This window comes from Neopelma chrysocephalum, unplaced genomic scaffold, assembly GCF_003984885.1.
Source record: "Neopelma chrysocephalum unplaced genomic scaffold, ASM398488v2 Primary Assembly neopelma1_97102, whole genome shotgun sequence".
Taxonomy (NCBI): domain Eukaryota; kingdom Metazoa; phylum Chordata; class Aves; order Passeriformes; family Pipridae; genus Neopelma; species Neopelma chrysocephalum.
In genome coordinates, this window is record NW_020925744.1 from 4953893 (window position 1) to 4966963 (window position 13071).

General features: G+C 40.6%; 1 protein-coding gene across 6 annotated transcripts in view; it reads right to left on the reverse strand.

The window, feature by feature from the left end:
- Window positions 1–10360, reverse strand: part of ERBIN (erbb2 interacting protein) — a 116066-nt gene extending 105706 nt beyond the window's left edge. For 2 of the 6 annotated variants that reach the window (XM_027671377.1, XM_027671375.1), the window contains exons 1-2: window positions 10150–10360; window positions 9686–9770 (exon numbers count right to left, since the gene is read on the reverse strand). The gene's annotated coding sequence lies outside the window, so the exon portion shown is untranslated. The remainder of the gene's footprint in view (window positions 1–9685; window positions 9771–10149) is intronic. The other 4 variants (XM_027671378.1, XM_027671376.1, XM_027671379.1 and 1 more) reach the window with 3 other exon arrangements.
- Window positions 10361–13071: the final 2711 nt, after the last annotated feature.

A 13071-nucleotide genomic window follows, 5' to 3' on the forward strand; every position in this document is an offset into this window, starting at 1 on the left:
ACTAGTTAGAAACTAGTCAGATGAATTACAGCTTCTAGAGAGACACGTATTTTTCTGTCAATGCAATTTTTAATATCTTTACCTTCCAAACAGGAGAAATTGATGTGACTACCACCTCCTTTGCAAACAAGCAATAATACACAACAAAATGCTTGGCCTTGGGCTTGTTCCTTTATAATAATAAAATCCTGCAGTATTTGCAGCTATTAGTTGTAAATGTTCTTACTCCCTGCCTTGAGAACTTGTGGGAATTAGGTATTGGAGAGAAGAAAAATTCTTTACTGTTCATTTTTTATTGCTCATTTACTGCAGGTTTCTACCTGCAGTATCAAGCAATTACATACATCTCTCACGGTGCCCTAAGGAAAAAAAAAAACACACCAAAAAAAAAACCTCTTCAATGAACCAAAAAAAAACCAAACCACCCACCAAAACTCTATGCTGTGCACAGGCCTAGATATCCAAGGAGGAATATATAATTCTTTTTTCCTACAGAGCAACCCTATTGATAAGACTGCTTCTTTCAGTTTCCATCTATAGTATATGTTAATCAAAAGTAAAAATAGGGGATGGGGAAACAAAAATGCTGAAAGTCAGCAGTTACTATTTAATACTATCCTCAATACAAGAAGTCCTTTTTAACTCCTTAATTCAGGAAATAAAATAGGTTTGAAAAACATAACTACCATATTCTGTTTCACATGAGTATGATATTTTTATTCCTTTGACATATGTTGCTTCCTGAATGGATTTAACATAATTTGGCATTCCAGAACAAAACTGCTCTCAGTGTTTGGCACTTCATGTACAATGCAGCCAGGAAGCCACTCCTTAAGACTATGCAGACATCTGCAGCAGACATCAAACTTTTTGATAAGCAAGCTGCACTGCTGTACATATGCATTATTTCAATACACAAGAAAAGTTCTCATCTATTAACTAAACCCTCCACATAAGTGCCTGCAGATAACTTCAGACAATCTGAAGTTATTTGTTGAACTGTTGTTCAGCACAAATGAAAACAGAAAAGGGAAAAAAATAATAATAAAAAAAGGAGACCACTTCTTATCATAAAATTTCCCGTTACTTAATTTTCTATTTTGCTTGCTAAACTGTGTAGTCTACATACAAAAACAAAACAGCCCCTGGTGCCCTGCTTTACATGCACTTTCCCCCAAAAAGTAATTGCCAGAATTCCTACCTAAAGCTAGGATGGATCAAACAGCAGAGGTCAGAAGAACACAGCAGGCCCCAAACAATATAATACCTGAAGACACAAAGTAAGCAGATGTTGGTTACATGGGAGGGGGAGAAGGAACCACATGCAAAACTCTCCAGTAACCAAGTGCCCAGAAACACTATTGCACCAAATCCAGACTCGTTACACAGACTCTATGGTAACAGGAACACACATGGAAACATATTCATAGATCATAGTGCAAAAGAAAAGTACATGTAGATATGTATATTCCCTGTTTTGAATTTGGCAGATTGCAAAAATATATATCCTACCAAAAAACACAAACAAATACACACCTTGACACTTAAAAGACTATGCAGTGCTCTAATGGAAGTTACTACTTTAGAGAAATAGTATACAGAACCAGACTTCCATTTTACTTTATAAGTCTTCCATCTTTAATTAAACACGTCTCTGTCTTCTAAGTGTCATTCACCTTAAGCCAGTTTGGTTTTTGTTTACACATTATTCTCAGCAGTTTTAAGACTTCCTGTCCTGGACAGATAAAGGAACCCCTGAACTGTACCTCTGCCTATTGTTTTTTCTCTGCATTAATTTTACAACTGATACACAGATCCTGATACACTCCAATTAGTTGCTCATAACTGTGATGCACCAGAATTACTCCTCTCTGCACTGGCTGTGGTTCGAACTACACCACTCTTCATAGTTCCATGTGGCTAAGCACCATTATTCTTGTCCTCTATTTACTCAGCTTTTCTCTCACAATGCACATTTGATTTTTGCCAAATTATAATCTCTTCTTACTCCCAACACAGTGATGAAACATTTAAGCTAGTATTTTTGTACTAAATTATTTTTCTCTTTACTTGGTGTTGTGTTCCTCTAAGTCAATGGATGATGATTAAAGAAAAAAGAGCTGCTATTTTTATTTTACTACATCAGGCATTCTGGAAATCAGATAAGCAACTGATGAAATCAAACTAATGGAAGACTATTCTTGAATGGTTTCCAAAGTATTTTTGCCTCTTTAGAAAGGGAAGAACAATAGTTTACTGCTTACAATAAAAATTTTAATAATAACTTGAAAGTTAGATAATTATATTTAAGTACAACTTCTCTAAAAGTGCTGCTTTCAACATAGTTCAAGATAATAATTAACTATCTGAAGTCAGAAAAAAGTTTTTCACCTGACAGGAGGTTTAAGTAGAACTAAGTGTCTTCCTTCTCATCACAATGCTAATTACAGCCTCGAAACTGCATTCAAAGTTGATTTAATAATAACTCAAAGTGTAACTTAATTTCTGACATTCTGTGCTTTCCAGCAAGAGAAAAAACAGAGATACAATACTCCTTTGACACTACTGAAGTAAAAAGTGGGACAATGCCATGCTGATTTGCTATTAACATGTCACCCTCTTTTTCTCAGAATATGAAAAAGTAACTGAAGAGCACAATGTAGGAATTTCAGAGAATTTCACAGCTGTTATTTCAAATAATGTGAATTGCCCAGTGTGTACTTCTCTTCAGACTTCTCAAAGATCAAAATCAAGTTAATACAAGATTGGGGAAAATGTCTACCATTCTGATTTTGAGAGAAGGTTATTCCTCTGTAGATATTTCATACTCTGAAGCTGAAACTTCAAGGTTGGTCAAAATTTAACACCAATGGAATGATGGGTGAACTATGGACCTAAAATGAGATATATATATTTAAGTTTGTGGAAATAAGCAGGGACTCGCTCCACAGATGAGAGAAAGCACTGTGTTTAAAAGTTAAAGGAATAATTTGTTGGTTCTTCATTGGTTGGTTTATGTAAAGAGAGAAGCAAAGTAAGAGAGAGGATAAGGAAAAAAAAATATTGATTAAAGACATGTTTCTCTCCCATCCTGTAACATTTTCTTCTAACCTGCTCCACTGACAAGGCCATAACCTTTCCCTCGATGAGTCATCATCTGCAGCTGCAAAACCAGTTCATTAATACTGATGTCATGAAAGACTACAGGACATTTGAAATCTTTACAACACCTCTCCCACAGATCCCACAGATTTTCCAAAGATATGTTTGTCTGCTCTACAGTCTTTCCCTAGTAAGAGCAGCATTGCAAAAGCACACAGTAATGCCCTGATCCTCAGCATTTCTTTTGCTTTGTTTCAGTAAAGCAAGACAAAATAAATGCTCCCTGAAAAACTGACAAACTCACCCACACAAATACAAGCAAAAGAATAAATTATTCCCATCTAAGTCTACTAAAATCCATTTTAAGTATATCTTGCTTTTCTAGTACTTGTATTGTTTATATTTTCATCTAGTTGGATGAAATTTCTTGTACCAGACTCAAAGCCTTAACATGCAGTTTAAGGATAACACACTGGAAGAATAGGATTGTCTAACAGCCACAGAAATATTGTTCAGGAAAAAAAATCTCTCCTAAGATGCACTATAGTGAAACAGTAATATAGTAAAATAATAAAGCTCTGGGCATTTTTCCTTCCCCCATATCAATGTTTCTAATCTTATCCTCCAGGATCACAGCCAGATGGATTGACAAATTATAAATTCCATTTGATTTTCCCTTCCTGTCACATTAAGAGAAAGGATGGAAAGAGACATGCTTAATCTCACCTCCTCTTACTTAAGAGTTGAATCCCTAATATTAGTTACCTTGTTTTTAATAGTTTCCCAATACCCATGTGAACCAACAAAAGTGACCTGACAGAAGTCACAAGTAAAACTGTAGGTTTGTTCCAAATATCATTTTCTAGCACTCTACATACAATTCCCTCTGTCTGTAACTCCAAGAAAATCTACTAAATAACTAATTACTTAAAACAAATCACCTTGAGTATGTTTACTAAAGCACAACAGAAATAAATTTTATAAAGACTGAATAGCAATGAACCAGAAAGATGTGAACTTTTCAATTTTCTCCCTCAGTGACAAATTTTATTGCCAATCCCCCACAAATATATAGCACCTCAGAAACTAAATGACCTGCAGCTCCAGGGTTAGCACCACATATGATTATGTGACCAGAAGAAACCCAAAATGAGTATGTTCTCTTAAAAGGAGCTAACTGCCAAGCTCACATTCCAGGTCACCACAGACTAACATGCCACAGCAAGCAAACATACCAGCAGCAGGGCACCAGTGAACATTATCTGCTGTATGCACGTGCATCTCCTCTTCCGGGTACACCTATCTCACAGGCCAAAGTGGAAACTTAAGTAAATTCAACACCTACATATTATACTCAATAGCATGAGCAAGGAAAGTGAACATTTACAAAGCACTTATGTCACAAAACATTTAGGCTGCTATGCTGACATAATTTTCAGTTTAGTTTCATTGAAAATACAGGCCTCAACCTTGTAAATACTACTGCTGTTTTAACCACGAGCGTGCATAAGCACTTACAGATTATTAAGCATAATGTTTCCACAGTGGAAAAAAACCAACTCAAAACAAATCTGCAATTTGCATTAGTAAATGTTCTCTAATATCCAGTTTCAAATACAAAAATCCATCCTATCTTCAGGGTTACCTGTAAGTAGAAGAGACCTGCAATAATTTGCCAAAATTGCTGTCAATACAGTTGATCATCTAAACTATCATTCCTCCCCTCTGAGAGAGTAATGCCAGAAAGACTACAGTCACCTACTGGGGAAAAAGCAGCAGCTCTCAAAATTTAGCAGTCTAGCAGAAGTCTTCCAGACAAGCTTGGAAAGACTTTCCACCATTCAAACACTTACAATGACATCCATAGTCATTCTGGATGACCAAAACTGGGACTAACATTCACAGGCATCTGGCATTGCATTTCAGATGTTTGTCTAGAGCACTGTTGTAGCTCAAAGCATCTATGCCCTCTCCTCTGCTTCTTAAAACTTTGAAGTTTTGGAAGATACGTGGGGAAAAACTCCAAGATTAAGAAGGGCAAAGAAGACTGAAGAAATACAACTATACTCCAGCCATCTATTTCAGAAGTGTAATTTTAAGCTCAAGAGAACTCAACACTCCTAAAACAACTATTTCTGTCTTACCTGTTTCTTCCTAGAAAGGAAATTCTACTCAAAAGAGCTGCAGTCTCTCCCACTTAAAGCATGTGACAGTCCAGAACAGACAACGTATTCACTACTTGGACCATGCCTATATATATATATATCTATTCATTCCACCCCAGCCAACTTCAAGACAGGGCCTACAAAACATGAATCACAGCACTGTACATACTGAACTACACAAATCCTTCAGTGTGCTTAGAAGACTTTGTTTGTAAAGAAGCTTATGTATCCAGTGAATTCCAAACTGACTACTATGGAAATACTGATCTACAATTTCTTCCAGTTGTTATTCTTATAAAGTGCATTTAAGTAAGGAAACGTTAAAGAACATGTACTTTTAGCAGTTGTTTCACTTTGTACATATAATATAGCCTTACGCTTATAGAATTAAATCATACCAAAAAATGAAATAAAAGTTTGAGTCAATTTAAAAAGATGCGACACTGTTTAATATTGGATATTTAAGATTGAGTAACTATGAAAAAAAGTCGTGCATTTTGGAACGACCATCTTTCCAGTAGCTGTGCTCTTCTAGGGACAGCAGTTGTCCTTACTGTCATAAATAATCTTTAGTCTGTGCCTAATCATTGAAGAGATGCAGAACAGAGGATGGCATAAGGCATTCCTCCTTAATCAAAACTGTGTAAGAGACTTGTTACCTAATGTTTTCTTGGCCATGCCAAAAATACAAGAGAAGAATGCGGCCATCCCATTCCCTACCTACTGAAGTGGATAAAGATGGAAGGAGAGTACAAAGCATCTTATCTAACAAGACTGAGACTTCAAAGGCTTGGTTACCTTCTGATATTATTACAACTACCAGGACAGACACAGCTGTCAAGATTGTTCACATTGTCCTCAGATTCCGCTTAATCATCACTGCTTGTTTCTACATATAATGATCGTTTAGTGTCAAGTATCTACAAATTAGTTCCAGTTACCGAAAGAACTAATCTACTTTTCAACTTAAACTACCCTAAGGAAGACAGTTGCAATGTTGATGTTCTCCCACATTATATACACTTCAGTTTGGTTTCATTTAGACCAACTTAAGAGATTGGCCGGGCTTAATTTTTCCCAATTATGTAAAGTCACAATGTATTTTGAAGGGTGGAAGGTGCAACCTAGTGTTGGAAATATCATGCTTCTGTATTCCCTCTAGGGAATGTGCAGAGAGTAATAATTCAAATACCTGTACTGAAATTTAAGCATCAGAGAAACAAGTGCCTTAAAAAGCACTGGAAACTAATGATGGCGAACGGCAAAAAAGCCTAGTTATCCTGAGATTACTATGTAAGAAAAATACTATCGATTCCAGCTTACTAATAATCATTTTTTCCATTTTTAATTAGGTGAAAGATGAGATACATAAATCTCCCCTAAATCAGTATCTTACTTTCTATCTTAACATTTTACTCACAATACCTGAACACTGTATTCCTAGTTCAACATGAAAGCTGTATTTCAGTAAAGTAATCTTTTTACAACAAAAAAATCCTTTAAAAAAGCCCATATATACAGTTATCTATGGACTATTTACTACTCAAACCGATATATGTTACCTTCAGTGTTTTCATTCTGATATGAAAAGCACTGTCTGACACGTTGTTTTACTTAGAAACTGACAAGGTAAAACAGCAATGTTTATAAATCTTCATTTTTCAGGTAATTTTCATTTAATTATCTATATCAACTATCACCATCAACATCTGCATGCTCACATAGGAATATAGTCTATTACTTTCATATCCATAAGAGTAGCTCTTCCATCAACTCAACTAGTTACTCATACAGAAAAGGTTAGATTTCTAATTCCTCCATGTGGACTAAATGTCAGGCACACCTTCAGCAGATCAGGTTACTCCATGGGGAGAATGTGCTGGAGATGTGACATATCCATCATCTGATCTTTAAATAACATTCTCCCTAAAAGATTTTATTTTTTGCTTGGGAGCAGGAAAGACAAAAACAAAACAAGAATGCAAAGCAGACAGACAATGATTCATTACAGCGCTACAGGAAAGCCAAGCTGAGGAATTTGCTCCCATTCTCTTCTGTTTCCAGAACCTACTGTTAAAATGCTACGTGTAACGTACATTACATATGATCACGCCTTTCCTTAGCTTTGATCCTCCAAGCGTGGCTCTTTATGCCTCTGAACAAACTCCACTGAGAATCATAACAGTGTTTTCTTAGACCACCAGCTTAATACACTAAGCAACTATCAATCATTAATATTTTCTCCATGGAGCACCCTCATCAACTCTATGAATATGATGTGCAAACTGATACCCCACAGAGCTCTACATTTACACTCAACATTATCTATTGCACAGCTTATCCATAAGACAGACCTATTCATATTTTACTAATATGATAATCACCCTAATGATAATCACATTCCATGGTATACCACATGCAGTAACTTCCAGCTCTATGATTGCAAGTATACCTTCTTAAAGTTAGCAATGTTCACTTGAGCTTAATTTAATTTACGAGCAAGAACCACCACGTCAAAAGAACATCTCCCCAAGCCATCGACACATAGAGATAAAAGTGCTGTTTCAAGCACATAAGCTACCATGTGTAAACTTAAATAATTTTGTTTGTAAGACGAATATCAATGTCAGACTGATTTTTAGTTGAGATCGTTGATCTCAAGAAAGAATACATCCCTTCATAACTTCTAAACTATGTTAATGACATAACTATTAGCTGTAAGCAGTACTGAATTACACTTTCACCATTTAAAAGGGCCTTATCCATAGCTACCATCGTGACAAAACACTAGCATAAAAAGTTGTGCCTCCACTACAAGGAACTATTCTTCTCCACGGCATTGAAAAATATCAAGTGCATCATGAGAAACACAAAAGGTCTGAAAAGATAAAAAACTGCCTTCATTACTAACACAGTGGTTTACAACTAAATTTGTCATGCACTGCTACAATTTCTCACCCTCCCCTCAAGAATCTCAAGTCATTATTGGGACTGAAACCCTGCTATGGAAAGGGATCGTTCTTTGTAAAAGGATTACTCTATTTAGACTGTATTGCTTTTCTGCCAAGCATCAGCCATATAAGGAAATCAAAGTTCCCTACCATTTATTTTGTGCAGACCTTTCTGAAGCCTAAGAACAACCCTTACTGCTGCCTGGAAAGGTTAGTCTATAAATTGGAAGTCAAATTATATATTTGCTATCAGCCATTGAAACCAGTCTCGGCACTTAAATGTTAACATTTTTCCTCACAGTATATCAAACGGATGGAGCTGGATTACAAATTTTTTCTTCAAACAGGAACAAATATTCAAGCAAGCTAACACAGAGCTATGGCTTCTAGCTCATCTTGAACATTAACAATATGAGAAATTCTTTGCCTTCATGAAAACTAACCGATAATTGGCTTTTTGAGGCATGGGAAATAAATAAACCTGTGGTGAGCAATACTGCCTCCACTAAATGCAACTAGTCAGTCGGCATAAAAAGCATCAGCACCCTACACCAAAACTTCATATTTAGTTTCCCCTTCAACAGCTTCAAAACGAAGTTCTTTCAAGAATTATGAAGGGGAAAGTGGTCATCAAAACCAAACAAGGCTACATTAACTTGCAAGTTCAATTGCGTGTACCAAGGAAGTCAGACAACTAGCTAGCTGTTTTGGGTTTGTTTTGTATTTTGTTTTAAACTAAGGTTCTTAAGATACACTTTTCAAGGATCAAAATGCAGTACAGACTTCTGCTAAACAGGCTGAAAAATATGCAGTCCAACTCGTCACCTTGAGAACAGAGAGGGGGCAAAGAGGAAGAAGTGGTGGCAGTCGAGGGGAAAAACTGCGACATTTGTAGAGGACCAGAGGGGCATATTTTTATAAAGAAAGTTAACAGCAATCTTGAAGAAGTCCGGCCAGACACTCAGAGATATTCCAGAAAACAAGGCAGACACAGGGAGCACGAAGGCTCAAGATCATTCGATTAAATAAAAGATATCACCCCCTGCTTTAGGACTTTCTCATTTCCCGGTAACTTAATTATATTTCCAGGATTACCGAACGTTTTGGAAGGCAAGGAGCTGAAGCAGCAATCACGGAGTCCAGCAGCTTCAGCTCAGTACCTTCTCGGACCAAACAAAGAAACTTCTGTGTCCTAGGAGATTAAAAACTTTCGGTCTCCTCAAACTCCTTCCTAAGCCTCCATGAAACCAGCGACTACGTTCACAAAGGCAGCGTTCCGACGAGAGGGGGAGAAACACAAAGAGCAGCTAAACTATGCAAGGCGGAAAACAGAGAAAAATAAAGGCCAAAAACAGGATATCAAAATGAAGCTGAACTCCTTCCTTTTTCCCCACCCCCTTCGCAGAGGAAGGATTTTTCTGTCGTTTTTGTTGCTGCTGCTCCCCAAGCCTTCCCTATTTAATTTACCTTTTCTGTCCGGCGTCTAAACCAGATCCAGCAGGCAGGACTTTCTTCCGACCCCACGGAAATGCATTACATCCAATCGAGTTTTCTTCACATAAAGGAGGAATGGGGCGGGGGGGTGGGGGAGGAAGGAATGTTACAGCTTTCGGCGAGGACGAGGGAGTTCGCGGAGCGTGTGCGAGAGCGGCAGCTTAGCCGGGCTCGTCCCGGCCCCCGCCGGGGTCTGCCCTGCGGGCGGCGCCGCGTCGCGCCGGCCCCGCCCGATCCCGAAACCGCCCGGCGGCGACACCGCAGCGCCCCCCCGCCCCCAGAGCGGCCCGGCCCGGCTCCACCGCCCCCTGCCCACCCCCCCGGCGCGGCGGGCAATGCAGCTCTACTCGGCTCCGCTGCCCGAGCGCGGCCGCCGCCCCGCACACCCGCGCCCGCGGCCGAGGGCGGAAGGGGAACGGGATGGCCGCCTGCCTCACCTGCCCGCCGCCGCCACCCTCGCTCCCCGCCTCCTCTCGCACACCGCCCCCTTCTCCCGCCGCTTCAGCCTCCCGGCCCCCTCCCCGGCCGCGGCAGCGGGGGGCGCGGGGAGGCGGCGGAGCTGTGGGGAGGGGAAATGAGCGCCCCGGGGCAGACACGCGGCGGGGGGAGGGGAGGTGGCCACGGGCGAAGCCGCCGCGCCCCTGCTGCTGTAGGCGCCGCGCACCGCTGGCCAGGCCGGGGGAGGCACTGCAGCGGCGGCGGGGGGACGAGAGCGGGGCGGGGGCGGGAGCGGGGCCCGGGCTGGGACCTGGCGGCGGCGGAGGCGGGCGCGGGATCGGGCAGGCGCGGCGAGCGCACCCGCACTGGCTGTGCCGGGCGGGAGGAGGGGACGGGCGGCCACACCGGGTCCCACTGCGCTCCCGCTCCCCCACCCGCCTGCTCCGCCACGGGGCCGAACGCGCGAGGCCGCCTCGCAGCCAGTCACGAGCCGGGGGGGCCGTGAGGGACAGGCCGCGCGGCCAATGGGACTGGGCGGGGGGCGCTGGCGCGGGGTCGACGGGAGGCGGGAGCGGCGCCGTGAAGGGCCGTGTCCCGCCGCATGGAATGGCTCCTCCCGCCGCTGCCCGGCCTGGGGCCCGCGGGGGCACCGCCATGGGCCTGTCGTAATTTGTCTTCAGAAGGGGCGCTGGCAAATTCAGTCCTGAATGATAAAAGTTTTCTCGTAAGCAGCTCATCTTCCTAATGTAATGGCTGCACGCCCTCTGTGCAAACCACTGAGGCAATGGCTCACACCATCAGGCGCTGCGCGTCGCGTCGTGGCCATGCCACCCCTGCTTCATCACACCTCGTACTGCCTGACTTGGAGTCACCAGGGTCTGGGGGAAAGAACACACCCAAGGGAAAAACTGACGGCCTCCACCCACACTGGGGTGTTTGGATATGCCACAGTGAACTTGGATGCAAACAACAACAATTAAAATAATGCCCCGTCTATAGGCACACTGTTTCACATAAATCTTGGAACGCTGCCGTGTGTTTTCCAAGTATTTCAACACTACTAATGCAACACAATGGTACTGAAAACGCTTGTTGATAGAGTTACATACAAATATGTTTGAAAAGCAGATGGTGTGTGCACCAGGGTCCCACAGCTTCGGTATCGGTGTGGTTTGAATCACAACAGTGCATTGATGGAAGTGGGTTTCTGTTTAATTTCCTGGATTGTTTGAAATGGGTATTTGATAACCTATTGTGTGTGCAATATGCCATCTTAACAGTCCTGGAACCCGGAGTTCTGCTCAGCCACCACACAGCACTCAAAGCTGACAGCAGGGTGGATTTGTACATGCTGCTTACCTTATGCTCCTTAATTGTGCTCTGCAGAGACCACATCTAAGGACAGAGGTAGTTTTGTTTTCACGCTCATTTAATCCCTGGCTTCTCTACTGAGACTGCCACCAAATGAGCTGGAATAGGGTTTTATTATGTTAATCTGTTTACTGAGAAATTGACAAAATGCCAAAAAAATGCCATTTTAGTTGAGCCATTGAACAGCAAAGAAAATCGTATGTCATGTTAGTATTAACCTACCCCTGATTTTGGCATACAACTAGGTGTGGGAAGTCCTTTACACCCCCAGCAGACCCTGAAAGTAACTCCAATTGGTATTTCCTGTTCAGGATCATTGGTTGCTTCATTCAGTTTCTTCCAGGGCTTTACATGAAGAAGGTTTAATCTTTAGCAACAAAACATAGAGTTGATCATATTTTATAAAAGTCCACTATGTTTAACAATGCTGTTATTTATTTGAAACTTCTCACCTGTGTTTGAGAATTTTATGTTCAAGTATCCCATTTGGATCCAGATGCAGAAAATAAGGATGTATTTCTACTAGGGTCATAATAGTCACTATTCCTTTACTTTTCTACAAATCCTGTCTCTATCGTCACAGAGCATACTGCCCTGCTTTGGAGACTACATCTATGCCTAGATTTAAGTAATTAAACTAAATTAAATACAGTCATCAGAGTCTGTAAAAAATAGAAGTATATGTGTGTATATATATCTTTTGCCCAAAACATTAAATCACTTCCATTTTTTCTTGTTCAGATAAGCTAGCTATTTTCTTCAAATTAACCAGCTTTGGACTAAGGCCAAGCAAGAGAACTTCACCCCAACTCACAAGAGATTTCGAATCTCACTACAATGCACTACATTTGTGCTATAATAAAATTACTAATTTTTTCAATCTCTTGCAAACGATTGATCATTCCTGTCCAATACCCAATAGTGTATCCTTATAATTAATGTGAATAGCTCTCTGTAACTGAAGTCCTCCATCATGAACTCTCCAAGGCTCTTTTATGCGTGAATTACCCTAATATTTTTAATGTGAAAATGTTCTTTGGCAATGTTTACATCAAATTGCCCAATGCATTTATTAATGCAGCAGAGTAAGAGATGGGTGTGGGAAATTTATAGTAGCTGTTGCTCAGATGGTGAATCTCCCATAGTTGTTAATGTTAGTTTCAAAGTAAAATACTGTTTCACTTACAGTTTTAGCCATCAAAAATAAAAGCCTAGCCAAAGTCTGATGAAACTCTAGCTAGCTAGAGCACAGCTCCTGAAGACATTTTATACAGACATGATATATCTATACAAATTAAGAAAATACTAGAATTTATCCCAGGGATCTAAAACTGCTATAAATATCAAGACAGTATTTAGATTACAGCTTCAGCAGAGTCCCCAGCAACATTAATTCCCAGAGTTAGTATCCCAGTTACCAAATAATTACAGATTAAGTGGACAAAGTACAAAATAGAGAGTTACATAATGAATCTTTCAAGTGAGACTATGCAACTGATCCCACTGAATGTTTAAACTAACCCTTTACGCACAATTTCATCAAGCTCAAA